Here is a 17393-nt window from a genome sequence, read left to right on the forward strand (position 1 = left end):
GTAGAAATTTGGATTAAAATTTCTAAAATTATGAAATTTTTTTTTACTTTTTTTTTAAATTTTCAAAATGTTGAAGAGTGTATAAATTATTTAAGTTTTATCGCAATTAAATATGTCATTCGGATACTTTTTTCCGTGTACCAGAAACTTGGACAACGATTTCTAAAACACATAACATTTTTTTTTTGATTTTGAGAAAGCTCTAACTTTCTGAATTTTGGTTAAATAGAAAATTTGAACTGAAATAATTTATAAATACATTTGATATCTAGTGAATAATTCCAATGAAATTTCCAAATCTATCAGAAAAACATATTTTTTTCTATTTTTCAGAACATTTAAAAAAATTTTAAACTTATATAACTTTTTTAAGTTTGATCAAAATTAAACATTTCAATAATTTTCAAGTATTTTTCGCATCTATAAGGAACTTCAACAAAAATGCCTAAAATAAAAAAAATTAATTTTAAAAATACTATAAATTTTTTTATTTTCTTGGGAAATATCTGGTTAACAAACTTAATATTTATTTTGAAAACATCCTACAGGATTATCGTAACTATTTTTTAAATATTTTTGGGGAATCAAAAATTCAAATTTTGATTACACATAAAATAAACAAAAACCAAAAATTCAACTTTTCGATGAATTTATGCAAGATACTTTACAAAATAATAATGCGAAAATTGTTCGCCCAAAAAAGAGCTATAAATGTCTCAGAAATAATTTTTTGATAAGATTCGTCATTTTTATTTTATTTATAAAAAACCAACATTAAAAATAAAAAATTACATTTTTGGACAGATGATGCAATGTATAAGAAACAGAATAGACGAAAGTTGTTCACCTAACATCGATTAAAAAGATTTTTATTAAGAATTTTTAGATAAGATAAGTAGATTTTTTTAAATCGTAAATAATGAGATTAAAAATTAAAAGATTAAATTTTCGGAAAAGCAAAACCAAAGACGCAAAAAATGAAATAAACCGGTTGTTAAACCAAAAATTATTTACAGATTTACTATACACTCTTGTTATAAAAATATATTAAAAATAAAAAAATAAAAATTTTGGAAAAAGGGCAAAGGCTACAATAACATTTTACTTAACAAAATTTTTCGTTTAAATTATATCTACAAATTTTCAGAAGTGCCTTGCGTTAGGATGCGCAGTTTTAGCTTAAATCGTAAAAAATAAAAATAAAATTCATTGCAAAAGGACGGAAGTTCTAATTAAATCTTTGGTAACAAAATTTTTCCAATGGGAAAGAAAAATACTTTTGTTGCATCACCAATGCATATTATGAATTTTAATAATATAAATTTATTGAAATGATATACATTTTCCAGGACAGCTGAGAATAAAATTTAATGCAAAATAAGAAAAAAAATATTATTGTGACGAGAATGTGTTCGTCAAAGCCGATTGAGATTTAACAAAAGAGAATTCACAATAAGCAAATTACAGTTGTCCATGCGTTGACACTTGATTTCAAAAGGCCTGGGTTTTCAAAATAAAACGAAAGGTCAACAATAAATCCTAAAGAATAATGTAACAACAAAAATATTATAGTCTTCTTCAAAACTAAATTCTTACTGAAGACTTTTCTCTGTATTTTGCATCGTTCGCCTTAAAATTTGAATTTTAGATTTTTTATAGTTCTTTCAATATATAATACCGAAATGAAAATAACCTATGAAAAATTGTTTAAAGAAATTCCTTAGGGTTTTTTAAACGCTAAACTTCCCATTTGGAATTTTTGTCCGTATCTTACGTAATTTGGAACAAAATTTGATTTTTGTATTTTGCTTATAATATCTTTGTTAAATAAATAAAAAATTAGAAGTCTGGTCAATAAATGGTTAAAGAAAAATTGCAGACATCTTGGAAATTTACAAATCTATTCTTAAACTTTCTTTAAGTATTTGTCGCCGTTTCGTGTTTCATTGGAATAATCGATTTTTGCATAGAATTTTCCATGAAAAAAAAAATAGAAAATAGTTCGTCAAAGAAATCTTGTTAACGAACTCGTTATTTTATTTTTGATCCAAATAAAAACTACCTAAGCCGGAAACTGGTTTCAACCAGTCAGATTTGACTTGTTTATTTTAAGAGAGTGCTCTTTCTATTGCTGATTACAGGGACACACTTTTTTCAAATTTAATGTATGGTTTTTGACCATGACATTAGGTTTTCAGCCCATTGTGGACCTCAAGAATAAAATTTTCCATTTGTAACAAAAGAATAAGTAGAGCTTTCGTCGCTTGGCTTCGTATGACTTACGCAAAAAATTTCAGTGTTAGATAAGGGGAACAGTCAATAATTTAAATTAGCCGTAAGGTTTTGTTGTTTGTGTTAATATGCATACACTTTTTTTTAAATCACTGTCTCAAAGTTTCCAGAGTATTTCTTAATCTTGATTCATTAGAGACACTTTATTTGGTCATTTGTTTTACTTTAATTTGAATTAAGATAAATGATCATTTGTTTTAAAAATTTACTTTCTTGAATTCTTTCCCCAATCGATTTTCTTCGTGTGAATAGAAAAATAAAAAAATATTTGAATGTGAGGAAGGTTGCACCAGCCCCCCTACTCTAAATTTTCGGGTTTGCTATAGCCTACCGATTTGCGCCGAAAATGCCTGTTGAAACACGCGCGATGGGGGGGGGGGGGGGGGGGGGGGGGGTTGCTCACTGCCCTCAATTTGAAAAAGCAAAGTTAACATTGCATGTCCTCGAAGATCTCCAAATGCGCTAATATGCGCCGTCAAAAAAAAATTTGCTCCACGTTAATAACCGAGTTATCAGAGAATAGAAGGGGGGAGGGCGATTTTGATAAAATAATAACATTTTTATAAATTCATCATAGATATCCGTCATTACTTCCAAATGCGCTTAAATGCACAACCACTAGAAAATTTTGCGCTAGCTAATTAAAAAAAAGATCATCATTGGCGGGGGGCAGAGTGACGCAGGTGTTTAATCTTCGATATTGATATGGCATATAAAATTGCGCCGCAAAAATGTTTTGCAAAATTTAAAAACTGTCTACGGTACCAAGGTTTTAACAGTCTACAAAGTGATAACCAACAAGAAAAAAATTTAATAATAAAAATTTCTGCAGCCCACCTAGAAGAACCTTGGATTTGCTTATTTGCGCAAAAAAAATTTTCTGAGTATCGCAAAAATTACCCAAGATATGGAGATCATAACATTTTGCAGAGCGGTAGCCAAGAAAATAAAATATATTTAATCAGCCGTGATAAAGGGGCTTTTTTTGCTTTCAAATGCGTTCATTTGCGCGATTTAAATTTTCCGAATATTTGGAATGTTGCCTCAGATATAGAGGTCATAAAATTTTGCAGAGTGATGACCAATAAAATAAAAAGTTTTTAATTTACACCACTTACAAGCGTGTTCATTATAGTTCTTTGTAAGTTTTGATACTGACGCATATGAGCGCTATAACCAATAATTCCATAGCCACAATTTTATATCACTGTCGAACATTTAAATCTTACGCCACGCTGCCCCCCCCCCCAAATAGTATGTTTGCTGATTAGCTAGCGCACATTTTATTAAAAGTAGTGCATTTGAGCGTATTTAAAGATGTGACTGATAGCTATGATGAATTGAAAAATATGATATTATTTTACAAAAATCGCGCCAGCCCAACATGATACATTCATAAGCAATTCGGTTATCAATTTAGCGCAAATTTTTTCTTTCTTTAAGGTCATGAAATTCAAACCTTAATTTTAAGAATTAGGGGGAGGGGGGCTAGCGGGTCCTCCCCCCAAGAAAAACCTGATATAACTTCTACAGGTTTGTGGTACAACATTTGTAATTGCGCCGTAAATGTGTTCAGTATTTTTGGCGCAATTCGGTAAGGTAGAGAAAATCTGAATATATAACAAAAGAGGAGCATTTTTAAGAAAAAATCAAATATTAAAATTCTTGAATTGTCAACAAAATAAGAAAATTATGGACAGATGGTTTAATTTTCAACATTTTTGGTAGAGAAAATTAATTTTTGATTTACGAACAAATAATTGCATTTTTACCTGGAAATGTAGACTTTTAAGAAAACATCTAATTTTCAACTAAAATCGATTGATTTTCAACGAAACAGTTGCATTTGTAATAAAAAAAGTAAAAAAATTTCAAAAACACAATTAAAGTTTTAACAAACAATGATGACTTTTTAACAGAATTGTTCACTTTTCTACCAAATAATTTAGTTTTAAACAAAAGAATGCATTTTTTACAAAAAGGTCAATTTCTAACACAAATTTAAAATCAGAGTTTCCAAACGAAAAGAATAAATGTGCATAACAAAAATTTTAATTTCCTTATGTGATTTTTAATTAATATATTTCGCATTCAAGCGAAGAAACGAGAAAATGTCAAAAAAAACCTAAGGTAATTTTTGGATGACTCCATTTTTCTCTATTCATTCATTATTATTTCTTAAATTTATAATTATTACATTTAATATTAATGCTAATATTAGTAGGTACTACCAATCATCTTATAGAAAAATTACAAATGCTACGGTAACAATTATCAATAAATTAAAACAATTTTTTTATATTCAATGTACTAGGTGCTATATTTAGAACTAGACTTCGTTTACAATGAATTATTTTCAATCAAGTCTGTTTAACTTTCGTTTTTTACTTATTTGCATTATGTATTTTACATATAGTGCCTTAAATTGACGTATTTTAATAAACTGTTAATCTGGGTATTAGCAAAAAAAGCGACAAGATAACGCCATAATTAACCCCGCAATCTGTAGACCTGCCTGCGTTCGAATCCCAGTGAAGCAAGAGAGAATTTTTTTTACAAATTTGGATTTTATCAGTTAAGTCTTACTGTCTCTGTCGAGTTTGAATAAATATTTTAATTATATCAAGGTCTTAATTAATTAAAATTAGGAAAAATAAATTGTATAAAAACTTGGTATTATTTTTAGTAATATTCTATTTGAATAATGTTAGAAAGTTTCTATTTCTTCTGAAATTTTAAATTTTTTGTCGAATTTTATTTTATGCTTAGAGAATCAATAATGTAGTTTAACAACAATAATGATTTGAAAAAATTATTAATGTTGATAACTATCTTCTCTTATAAAAGTGCTAGATCAAGGATTCCTCTGAAATTTTTTTATTTTGCTTCCAGTTTTTAATTAGTAATGTAAAAGATCATGCATAAAGTTATCCAATTCAATAATAGGACATAGAAAAAATAATACCGAAAAGAATATTTAAAACTTACCAGATAACAGTAGAAATTGTTTAAAGAATTTTTTATTATTTTTTCTAAGTATCTTCTTTCAGAGAAACGCTAGAAAGTTATGTTTTTTATTCTAATATGTTCAGCTTTTCTTTGACTATATATTTATATATGGACAATAATAAATGAAAGTCAACAAGAAACACTTTGCAAATTGTATTCCATTTATTTTCAACTGAAGTATTTTTACTCTTTTGCTCACTTTAAAAATTTCAATTTACACTAAAATGTTCTCCATAACTACTTCAAGAGAAAATTACATTCAACATAATCGTTATGGAAAATATTAAGAATATTTAGAATATTTGGTTTATTTAAAAAAAAAAAAATTCACAAAAAACAAATAGGATATTGAAAGAAAACTCGCTTCAATGCTAACTGTGTACTCATAAATAATTTAAAAAAAGCAAATTTTATAATTTTGGAAAAAATCGCAACTTTTTGGCATCATTCAAACACAATAAAATTAAAAATAAATTAGTCAAAGTATGTAGTACCTGCGTTCAAAGAATGGCTTCGTATTTTATAAAGACGTTAATTATGCCAAAATGGAATTCTAAATAAAACAAAATTTTATTTTTAAAAATGGACAAAAAAATGTCAATTTTCATTTGAAAAAAATACTACGGATAAATTAGCTTCATCATAAAGGGAGGTTTATTTTCCCTAAAAAAAGTTACACTTATTTCATGAAGTTCATCTTTTTATCTTATGACGAAAATCTTATATCCAGAAAACTAGAGTGACTATCAAAAGGTCAATCAATTTGTGTTTCCGCAAACAATTTTTGAAGATTAACTTAAAGAGGAAATGGATATATATTTACAAGTTTTAAATAAATTTAAATAAATAATTTAGAACTTAAAAAGATTTCAAAAAATTGCAAAGGAAATTTTAAGTAATTTTTTTATTTACTTATGTTTAATTAAATTTTAAGACAATATTTCATATTTAAAAAAATGTAAACAAAATCAAGATTTTAGAAGAATCCTAACCAAAAATTTATAAGTCTTTTAAGCAATTTTAAATTTTTAAGAAAAGAAACAAATTTTCTGAGAAATTTTGGAATGATTTTTAATGTTTTTCTTTATAAAAAGTTAATTAAAAGTTTTTTAAAGTAATTTCAAATGATTTCATAAATTAGTTCAAAAGTATATGGAAGACTTTGAGGTAAGTTTTTTAAGATTCTTTTCTAAATTATTCTAAACTTGGAAAGATTTAGAAAAATGAACACGAACATCAATTTTTTTTTAAATATTGTACAACAAATTTAGAAGTATTTTGAGAATTACGAAAGTTTTCGAGATTAAAAAATTTTTTTTTAAGATTCCTGATAAGATCTAAAATTATTTTATATTTTTATATTTTTTTCAAGAAATAATTTTAATTTATATATTTAAACATTAGTTTTAAGACTGTTAATTTTTTTAAACAATTCAAAGGTTTCCAAAATTGTGGAAAAAATCTAAATGATTTAAAGGCACCTTTTTTAATGTAGCAAAATTAAAAAAAAAGTCTAAGAAAAATTTGAACCAGTTTACAAGATATTATTAAGAAGTTTTATACAAATTTAAAACCTAATTTTAAATTTAAAAAGAGATAGATTTCTTAAACAAAATTTAGACTTTCGAAGGTTTTGAAAAAAATGGAAGCTTCTGAAGAATTAAAAATTTTTTGAAGATAATACCAATATTTTCCTAAGATTCCTGAAAAAATTTAAATGATATTGATTCGAAAGATTAATTTTAAGATTTCGGAGCAAAATTTCAAAGCTTTTCGGCAATTTTGAAAGGTTTCAATAAAATGACAAAATTTTTTAAGATTTGTGTGAAGATTTTAAATATGCTTTTCTTTAAATTTATTGAATGCAAAGTTTCAAAAATTTCTAAATACTTCCAAAGATATGTAAACACGTCAAAAAAATGTGGAAGATTTTAAGCTAACTTTTTTATATTTTTGAATAGTTTGCAGAATTTTAGGACTAATTAGAGTCGGACTAAAAGAAATTTAAGAATTTTAGATGTTTGAAGAAATTGAAAATATTTTTTAGTTTGTTCCAAACTATATGTTTTTTAAATTTATTTTTAATGTTAAGTTTTTCGACCAGGGGAATCTATAAATAATTTTGTTGTTAAGTTTTTTTATTTACAATGCATATTGAGTAGAATATTGATACATTTCAACAGGAGTGAAGTAATATACAGGATTTAAATCATTTAGGCTTTAGTTTCATCAATTAAAAATAATTAATAATGAATAAATTCAATGGTGACCTTCAATTTTCCCTTAAACATGACCTTTAATTAAATTAAAAATAATGCTCGAAATTTAAATAATTTCAAATTAATTTTTATATTTAATTTTAATAAGAAAAAATATTCCTAAAATATTAATTCATTTATTAAAAATTAATGCATAGATTAAATAAATAAGTTTTATTAGCAAATTAATAATAATTAACTTTATTTAAATTTAGAATATTATTTTTTAATTCAAATGATGGGTATTTCAAGGTCAAATTGAAGGTCAACATTGGATTTCTTGTTGAAAGTTACTCTAAGAATGAAATGGACCTGAGGAAATACAGAGTAGTCCCGTTAAACCAAGCCGGAACATGTTTAGGTTTGAATGACGTTCAGCTGACCTGCAAAGTCAAACCTGACCTATGAACTAAGTACATATTTTGACGTAAAATTTCCCGCTCTTTCGATTACCAATATCAAATATAGGGCTTGCCGTTAAGAAACACCAAGTTGACCTTGAAATTACTTTAAAGGTCAGGTTGAAGGTCAAATTCAAGCTCACCTTTATATTTCTCGTTGAAAGTTACTCCAAGAATGACCTTGACCCACTTACATAATATTTTATCCGGACAGTTATTTAGGTGTTTCCAAAATTTTGTTAAACATTTTATACAGTACTGTTTTACAGTTCTACTATTCAACTGCAGTCGTTTTCAAAATCAATAAAGTTTTCCTCTTGCAAAACAGGAAAAAATATTATTTTATATCTCTACGCATTAAAGCAGCACTTCCAGATAGGTAATCTAGTTCAAACTCTTATCTGACCTGTATATCATTTTAAGCTACAATTTGTCAACGTTTTATCATCATAGCTGTTTTGCACACGCGTACGCGGATATTTAAATAAAATTCTATTCTTAAACAAACCTGTTTTAATGTGAAACTAATTTTTAAAATTGCCTAAGCGTTTTCAATTCAAAATTATTTACTTATAAAGACGTGTAATTCAAAAAATGTTGATCAAAACTGCTTTAAACAAATTTTTTAAATCTGCAACGTTGAAATTAAATTTGAAATAGTCAAATTAATATATTTTTAATCTGAGATTATGCAATTTTCAATGAAAGACTATTTAATTTCCAATTCTATCAAATTGAAACTACTTAAAGCAAATCCAAATAGTTCAATAGATTTTAGGATACTTAAATTTACTTCACGTTACTTTAAATAACCTTGTTATGCTTCAGATAAGTCCAAATACTTCAACACACTTCACTCATTTCACAAGTTGTTCTCCCCTTTGACTTAATCTGTAATTACACAATTTTAAAGTCAACTTAATGTTAGCTTAACATTAAGAATACAACATTATTATTAACTTGATATTAAAAAATAACTGAAAATTAAAAACTATTAAGAACGTACTTCTGTTGTTGATATTATACAATTATTATGTATTTAAATTTAGAACACGTTTAGCGGTGAATTAGTGCATTTAAATAGTCCAATTTTCAAGTCTTTAAGCCTTAATTTTTACAATTACAATTCGTCTTAAAATATTTTTCAAATTGTTTTGTTTTTGAAGCCATTAGTTTTTGAATTGAAATCTATTTCAAAATCTGCAAAGGAAACGACGACCTTGTTTCTAAGATTTCAGCAACAGAGGGAAAACAGCATATTGTGCTATGATTGGGGAAAATGGTCAATTGCGAAAATGCATTTTCCGCGCAAGCGAAGCGAGTGCGGCAAGAATGCGAGTTCACAATCAGCGATTTCCCACGAGTGGCACATACTATTTTGCCAAACATATACGTCACGGGTATATATTGACTCTCTTGCAAAGCACCCACCTAAGTTGCAGATGGCGCCACGTGACAAGATATTCAATTACATATTCATGACAGAGAATCACTTTCTCTCACTGTTCCATGTAATTTTTCTAACTCGTTAGGAGAGCTTTCCCCACTAGTAGAAAAAAACATGCTAGGTTTTAACGCCCATGTCAAAGATTGAGAAAGCTTTGACCCAAAAAATTTTTCGCAAAAGAAGACGATGGAAGCCAAAGCATGTCCCAGAAGCAGCACATACTTGAATTCCCTATCTATCAGTACCCAATTATTTCTTCTTTTTTCAAACAGGTCTTCTGCAATTACTGCAATAGCAGGCCCATTTTATTGAGTTTGATGCCATCTCGCTACGATTCCGAACTCGAGCAGTCTCAGTAATACCTCATCAAAACGAGAGACATACGGCGACCCTGCTTCAAGCGCTGAAGCAGTTACAGACACTGCCAATGGTTCATCTACCACCTACGCAAAGGAATGACCTTGGATGTTTACTTCTTTTCGAAGCAACCATATTAGAATATCCTCTCGTTGTATGCAGGCTAAGTTCTTATTATTTCTAAGTTGTTGCGAGCAGACATCACCTGTGACTATATCCCGTTTCGACTTCTTTAGCAAAATATCAATGCTTCATTCATTGGTTTTCGCCAACATTAGGTAATACGATATATCTATCGCAGGTCTTAATGTGGAGCGAACTACATCCTGAATAGTGTTCTACTTATGCTCAGTTTCTGATTAGAAGTTGATATCCGTAAATGCAGAATAGATAAAAGACGAATTCAAGAGAAATGATAGAATCATCGATCCAAAGATAATTCGCTCGATTAGCTTCTGAGGTTCGTGCACAGTTCGACGTGTCCAAATGACAAGGTTCCATTTTGCCAGAAACAAATAAAAAGTTTCCCTGCTTTAAAGGGCGTTGGTATTCCCAATACTATTTATATGGGATTCTTAAGCTTCCATGTTTCGCCATCCGAGATAGCATCTTTTTGTTTCATCCTACCGAGATGGCACCCTGTCATTTGGGCACGTCGAGTTGGTACCCCAAGGCTGATGCGTACTAGTTGATCCTAACTCCAGACAATTCTGTTAATGTGTAGCATGCGAGAGACGACTAAGGTCAGTAACAACAGACCAACAATTACAGTGACATTAGCAACCCTCCATCTGATTAGCGTCTCTGTAGGCTTATCGTAAGAGATTGGCACGGCCAGTACGAGCTTAAAAAGTCGCGTACCTTTACTAAATGCAAAACGGTCTTCATCCGAAGAATCATACCTCCCTCCTTCGATACTAATCATCTGAATTTCATGTCTCGAGAGAAGATTCATAAGAGCAGTAGTATTTTTATCAGCGTAACTAGATGAATGCAACAGGTTTTCTTCTGATGCAACCCAGACTGTTTGAAAATTAATTTTTCTGGGAATTATTTCTATTAAATGAATATCAGTACTATACAGTCTTACGACATGTCCGGTGCAATTGCGTTCTATAAAAGCATAAGGAGGACTGTGCATCACGCCCACCTTCCTTTTATATCCGTTCAAGTTACGGGTCTTTTCCGGAAACTAGCAAACTTTTGGTGAATAAAAAATTCTATTGTAGGTGCTTTTGAATAAATTAAGTTGATGTATCATCGGTGTATCCTGATTCAAGCTTAGGAAATGGGTTTGGGGGTTGGACTCTTTCCCTAGCTCCACAATAGTGGCTAAGAAATTCAATTATGCCGGTCATTTGCAAGAGGTATTGGCTTTCCTTTTCTAGGTTGATGATAATGAGCAGCGTTGGTCCGTTACGTTTGGATAATGATACTTTTGTTGCTTCCATAAAGTCCACTTTGAGCGTAGGTAGGTACCTTGAAATTTTCAGAAATATTTTATCAATTTGACTAGTTTCATTCTTATTATTCTCGATACTAGATGTATTATGAGAGCAATATCTTTCTTGAGAAATTATAATTTTTATCAAAGATGCGTGGAGTGTATCGGATTTCTCTTAGCAAAGTTTTTAACCAAAGAGATTTGTTTGCAACTAAAACAGCCGAATTTGGATTTATTGTCACGGGCAGCACCAAAACCAACCAGTTGAATTAAAAAAAAACTAATAGTTAACAAGATATTTGAATGAAAAATCCAAAAAGATTTCAACCAAAGATTACATTTTGAACCAAAAAAGGTTACATTTCTTAAAAGAAAAACACATTTTGCTTGCGAAAAGAGGAATTTTCAACAAAAAAGTTGCAGTTTTCACCACTAAGGATAATTTTAAAAAAAGAATTTAAGCTGTCCCCCTGAATTTACAAAATTGAAAAAATTCATTTTGAAGTAAATAGTTAAATTTACCATAAAAAATTCGGTCAAGAACGTTTTTTTTTTATTAAATCGTTGAATTTTTAAGTCAAAATACGAATGTTCTGCAAAAAAATGAATTTTCAAGCTAAAAGTGTGACCGTATAATCAAATTGTTTGTTTTTTTTTACCAAATAGCTAATAATTAATTACTTTTGTATCTTAGCAGTGGAAAAAGTTTAATTATGATCCATTAAATAGTTATATTTTCATTAAAAAATATTTAAGTTTTCATTCCGAAACTACAAAGAACATTTAACTAAATAAAGAATTTGCATGGAAAACATAAATTTTCAAACAAAAAGTAAAACGATTCTTAACCAAAAGATCAATGTTATAATAAAAAAAAGAATTCCTCCACAAAATAAATTAATTTCTAACTCGACAGTACCTTTTTCACCCAAAAATATTAATTTTCTGCCATGAAAAATAAAATTTCGACAAATTATATAAATATTTAACACTTTGATTAACAGTCAACCACAAGTAGGCGAGTGTTCGGTTCAGAAATAATTTTCTACCAAAAAATACAGACTTTTATCTGTCACATGAATTCTCAACTGAAGAATTGAATTTTTTCATCTAAAAAATGTTAATTATTACCTAAAATAAAAGTTATTTTTTTAATAAAAATTTTGATTTTCAGTTTGAAAAAAAACAGTTATTTTCTGCAAAATAGTTGAATTTTAGATCAAATTGTTAAAGTGTCTAGGAAAAAAAAAATCTGCAGAAAAGTTGAATTCTGAACCAAACAATTGAATTTTTAGTTACAAAAAAATTAATTTTTAAACCAAGCAGAAAAAAATTTTCAACATAATAGTTCAATTTTCAAACAATTAAATTGAATTTCTAACAAAATACATAAATTTTTGACAAAATAGCATACTTTTCAAATAAAAAGAATGGTCATAAAAAAACAAAAGTTAACAATTAAATACATTTTTAACCAAATAATTAATTTTTACCTAAAAAATATGAAGTTTCTACTAAAGAAAATAAATTCTAAACAAATTCCTTGAATCTTGAACTAAATATTTGAATTTTTTACGGGGAATATACATTTTTTACCAGAAAGACTATTTTTCATCTAATAAATAAGTTTCAGAATAAATGGTTGAGCTTTCAAGCGAGAAAATTAATTTTTCACCTAAAAATACGAAACTTTTACAAATTCAGAAAATTTTTAAACAATTTCTTGACTTTTTAAAATAAAAAAATTCTAATTTTAATCAAATTGTCAAATGTTTTGTTAAAAAATATTAATTCAAAAAAAATTTTTCAACAAAGCAGTTTAATTTTCAACCCTTAAAATGAATTTTCAGTTAAAAAATTGACTAGAAAAAAGTAGTTTATCTTTTAAATCGATAAATTTTTAGTTAAAAAAACTAATTTTCAACGAAAAACGAAGTATTTTCAACCAATTATGAAATTTCTAAACAGGATAATGAAACTTCAACACAAATTATAAATTTTTATCTAAAAAAATTAACTTTAAACGAAGTCGTAACATTTTTGAGCAAATAATCGAATTTTATACCAAGGATATAAATTTTCTAGAAAATAGTTTAATTATTTACGAACAAATTTTGTGTATTGATTAACTTACATAAATTTTCGACTTAAGAGTGTTATTTTAAAATTTTAAAACTATTAATTCTTACCCAAAATGAAAGTTATATTTTGAATGCAAATTTTAATATAAATTCAATGTAAACGCTTTCTTGTAAAACAGTTGAATCTTTTATCAAATTATAAAAGTATGAAGCCAAAAAAAAAAAATTCTGCAAAAAGTTGAATTATGAACCAAAATGTTGAATATTCAGTTCAAAAAGAAATAATTTTTAATACAAAAACATTTCAATGTTCAAACAAAAAATTGAGTTTAAAAAAAAAACACATACTTTTTCGACAAAATAGGCTGATTCTCATATAAAAAAATTTTCTTCCAAAAAAGTTTCAATTTAAAAAATCTATAAAGCAGCTGCATACGAAGCTCTAAAAATTATATAAATTTTTTAATAAATTCTTGAATTTTTAGATTAAAAGATGCTTACTTTTAAACAGATGGCCACACTTTAGACTAAACAAAAATTATTTCATAACAAAAAAGAAAAGTTTTCAACAAAACAGTCTAATTTTCAACTCACGAAATGAATTTGCAATTAAAATTATTAATCCTTCACAAAGAGATTGATTTTTTAAAAGAAGTTTATCTTTCAACCGAGGTGTATAATTTTCAATTTAAAAAAGCTAAATTTAATTAACAAAATCGATTTTTCAATAAAATTTAAAAATTTTTCACGCTAAAGTTAAATTTTCACCCAAAACGATTAATTTTATACTAAAGAGTACGAATATTTTAACAAGAAGTGTGTGCTTCTAAGCATAAAGATGAATTTTCTGTCAAAGAACATACATTTCCAAGAAGAATAAAAAAGTAAAATTTTAAGTGAAAGAAACTAATTTTTAACAAAAAAGATAGAATTTTCAACTAAAATTATGAATGTTTATCTTACAAAATTAATTTTCAAAGTAGATAAACTTTTAGCAAATAGTTGAATTTTCTACCAATGATTTACATTTTCAATAAAATAGTTTAATTATCCACCGCAAAATTCGTATTTTTAACAAAAAAGTAACTTTTTAACTGAAACAGACATTGTTGTTTAATGTCCAACAAAATAATTGAATTTTGAGCAATATAATATTATTTTCCACAAACAAATCAAAAATAGTTGAATTTTTTAAAACAGGAAAATATTATAAAATTATCTTCGGCAATTGAATGACCTCAATTTTGTTAATTCATTTATTATTTCAGAAATTTATTGTAATTACATTTAATTTGAATGCGTATATTAGTAGGTACCATTAATATTCTTAACTAAATTAATACTAATATGACAAACAGTTGATTACAATGAAATCTGTTCACACTTTATTTTTCTGTATTTCGCAAAACGTAATTTGTGTGTGACCTCAAATTAATGTATTATAATAAAGTGCCAAAATGGGTCATATAAAAAAATAATTAGGTGACAAGATCACGCGACAAGTATACCGGGAAAATCTGAAGACCTGTCTGTGTTCGAATCCCAGTGAAGCTAGAGAGAAATTTTCTTATAATTTCAAAAATTATTATCAAAATAAAATTATTTTAACGTTTTGATGAGAAAAATCATGAAACGCGCTCCATTTTTCACTTCAATTTTGAATGGGAATTTATTTGAAAAATTCCGAAAATTTTAATATAAGCTACAGTCACTAAGAGTTCAACCGAGTTTCATTAAGAATAGCTCATTGGACAAAAAGCTGAACAGACCTTTGAACCACTATTTTTTAAGGTCCACAGCGCATACTATCTCGCGCGGGCTTAAATAATGTAATTGGGATAACTTATAAATCTGCTTGAAAACCTGCAAAAAAAACCGCGAATTTATTTCTAAGCTTTCAGTGCCCAAAAGACAAGAAAGTTAAATCATGTTTACGCTGAATTGCTCTATAATCTAATTACGCCTTAATTTAGATTTCTGGAACCCGATTTACTTTTGTTGACAGATACCAAAGAAACGCTTCGAAAAAGAAGACGAAGGTAGCCAACGAATGTCCCAAAAGCAATACATGCGTAAATTTCTTCTCTATCAGTACCCAATTGGTTATTATTTTATCATTTAATTCTTCTGCAATTACTGCGACAGAAGATCCATTTTCTCGAGTTTGTTGCCATCTCGCTACGATTCCGGACTCAAGTACTCTCAGTACAATTTCATCAAAACGAGAAACGTACGGAGATCCTGATTCTAGTGCCCAAGCAGTTACAGACACTATCAAAGGCTCATTCACCACCTTTGCAAAGTAATTACCTTGGATGCTTACTTCTTTTCGAAGCAACCATCTTGCAATATCATCTCGTTGTACGCAGGCTAAGTTCTTATTTTTTCTAAGCTGTTGCGAGCAGATACCATCTATGACTATATCCCGTTTCGACTTCTTCAACAAAAGATCAATAGTTCTTTCCTTGGCTCTGGACAACATTAGGTAATACGATATATCAATTGCAGGTTCTAATCGGGAGAGAACTACATCCTGAATAGTGTCATAATCATGCTCAATTTCCGATTGAAAGTTGATGTTCGTAAATGCTGAATAGATAAAAGATGAATTCAAGAGGAACGATAGAATCACCGATCCAAAGATAATTCGTTGGATCAGCTTCTGAGGTTGGTGCACAGTTGGCGCCCCAAGAAATATGCGTACTAGTTGATCCAAGCTCCAAACAATTCTGTCAAAGTGCAGGATTCGAGAGAGGGTCCAGGTCAGTAACAGCAGGCCGACAAGCACAGCGACATCACTTATCCTCCATCTGATTAGCGTCGCTGTAGGCTTATTGTAAGTGATGGGTACGACCAGTACGACTTTAACGAGTCTCGTTCCTCTACTGAATGCAAAACAGTCTTCGTCCGAAGAATCGTACCTTCCTCCTTCGGTACCAATCATCTGAATTTCATGTTTCCAGAGGAGATTCATAAGAGCAGTACTATTTTCATCCGAGTAACTAGAAGAACGCCAGAGATTTTCTTTTGGTGCAACCCAGACTGTTCGAAAATTAATTTTTTTGGATATTATTTCTAGTAAACAAATGTTACTTCCATACAGTCTTACGACATGTCCGGTGTGATTGCGTTCTATAAAAGAAAAAGGAGGACTATGCATCACGCCTACCTTCATTTCATATCCGTTCAAGTTACGAGTCTTTTCCGGAAACCACAGAACTTTTGGTGAATACAAAATTCTCTTGTAGGTGCTTGCAAATGAATTAAATTGATGTATCATCAGTATATCGTTATTTAAGCTTAGGAACTGGTTTTGCGAGCTGACGTCTTTCGCTAGTTCCACGATAGTGGCATCCAAAAATCCTTTAGACCAAATAAGGCGTAATAATTTTAAATAGTCAAACTTTTTTTCATTTGATAGAACAAGCAAGCATCGTGGAAGCCTTTTTGGTTTAAATTGCTCGCTAAGAAATTCAATTATGCGGGTCATTTGAAAGTGGTATTGACTTTCCTTTTGTAGGTTGATGATAATGATCAGCGTTGTTCCGCTACGTTTGGGTAATGATACTTTTGTTGCTTCCATCAAGTCCACTTTCAGCGTAGGTAGGTACCTTGAAATTTTCAGAACTATTTTATCAGTTTGACTAATTTCATTCTTATTATTCTGGTGTAGGAGCAACAGCGCCTCGTAGTTGTTGCTATCCTTTTTGACGTAGTCGACAAAATGATCCAACCAATCAAATTTCTCCATACTAGATGTATTATGAAAGCAAATAATCATACACGAATTCAGGAGCAATGATATGGCTGATTTAATTAACATTTTAAAATTCAAAGTCGCACTTCTTTGAAAACTGTTCATCTAGACCGAGCATCCGTGTGACAATGACTCAGCATTAGAATTTTCATATTGAAAAACGTTACATTGATTTCGTTGCCTGATAAGAAATGCTTAAATACGAAGTATTTACCGTTGTTCTTGTTCACCCAATGCAGACCTTCTTAGTACTTTAGATCCATCAATAAGATTAATATTTACATTCACTAAAGATATGAAAAGTAGAAAAGTAAATATAAATAAAAATAACAATATAAATATAAACA

General features: G+C 28.6%; 1 protein-coding gene across 4 annotated transcripts in view; it reads right to left on the minus strand.

Annotated features, from left to right (window-relative positions):
• Positions 1 to 8264, minus strand: part of LOC117171535 (venom allergen 3-like) — a 20298-nt gene extending 12034 nt beyond the window's left edge. For 3 of the 4 annotated variants that reach the window (XM_033358938.1, XM_033358937.1, XM_033358933.1), the window contains exon 1: positions 8104 to 8264. The gene's annotated coding sequence lies outside the window, so the exon portion shown is untranslated. The remainder of the gene's footprint in view (positions 1 to 8103) is intronic. The other variant, XM_033358934.1, reaches the window with a different exon arrangement.
• Between the last annotated feature and the right edge of the window lie 9129 nt (positions 8265 to 17393).

The sequence above is a fragment of the Belonocnema kinseyi genome, chromosome 4, assembly GCF_010883055.1.
Source record: "Belonocnema kinseyi isolate 2016_QV_RU_SX_M_011 chromosome 4, B_treatae_v1, whole genome shotgun sequence".
Taxonomy (NCBI): Eukaryota; Metazoa; Arthropoda; class Insecta; order Hymenoptera; family Cynipidae; genus Belonocnema; species Belonocnema kinseyi.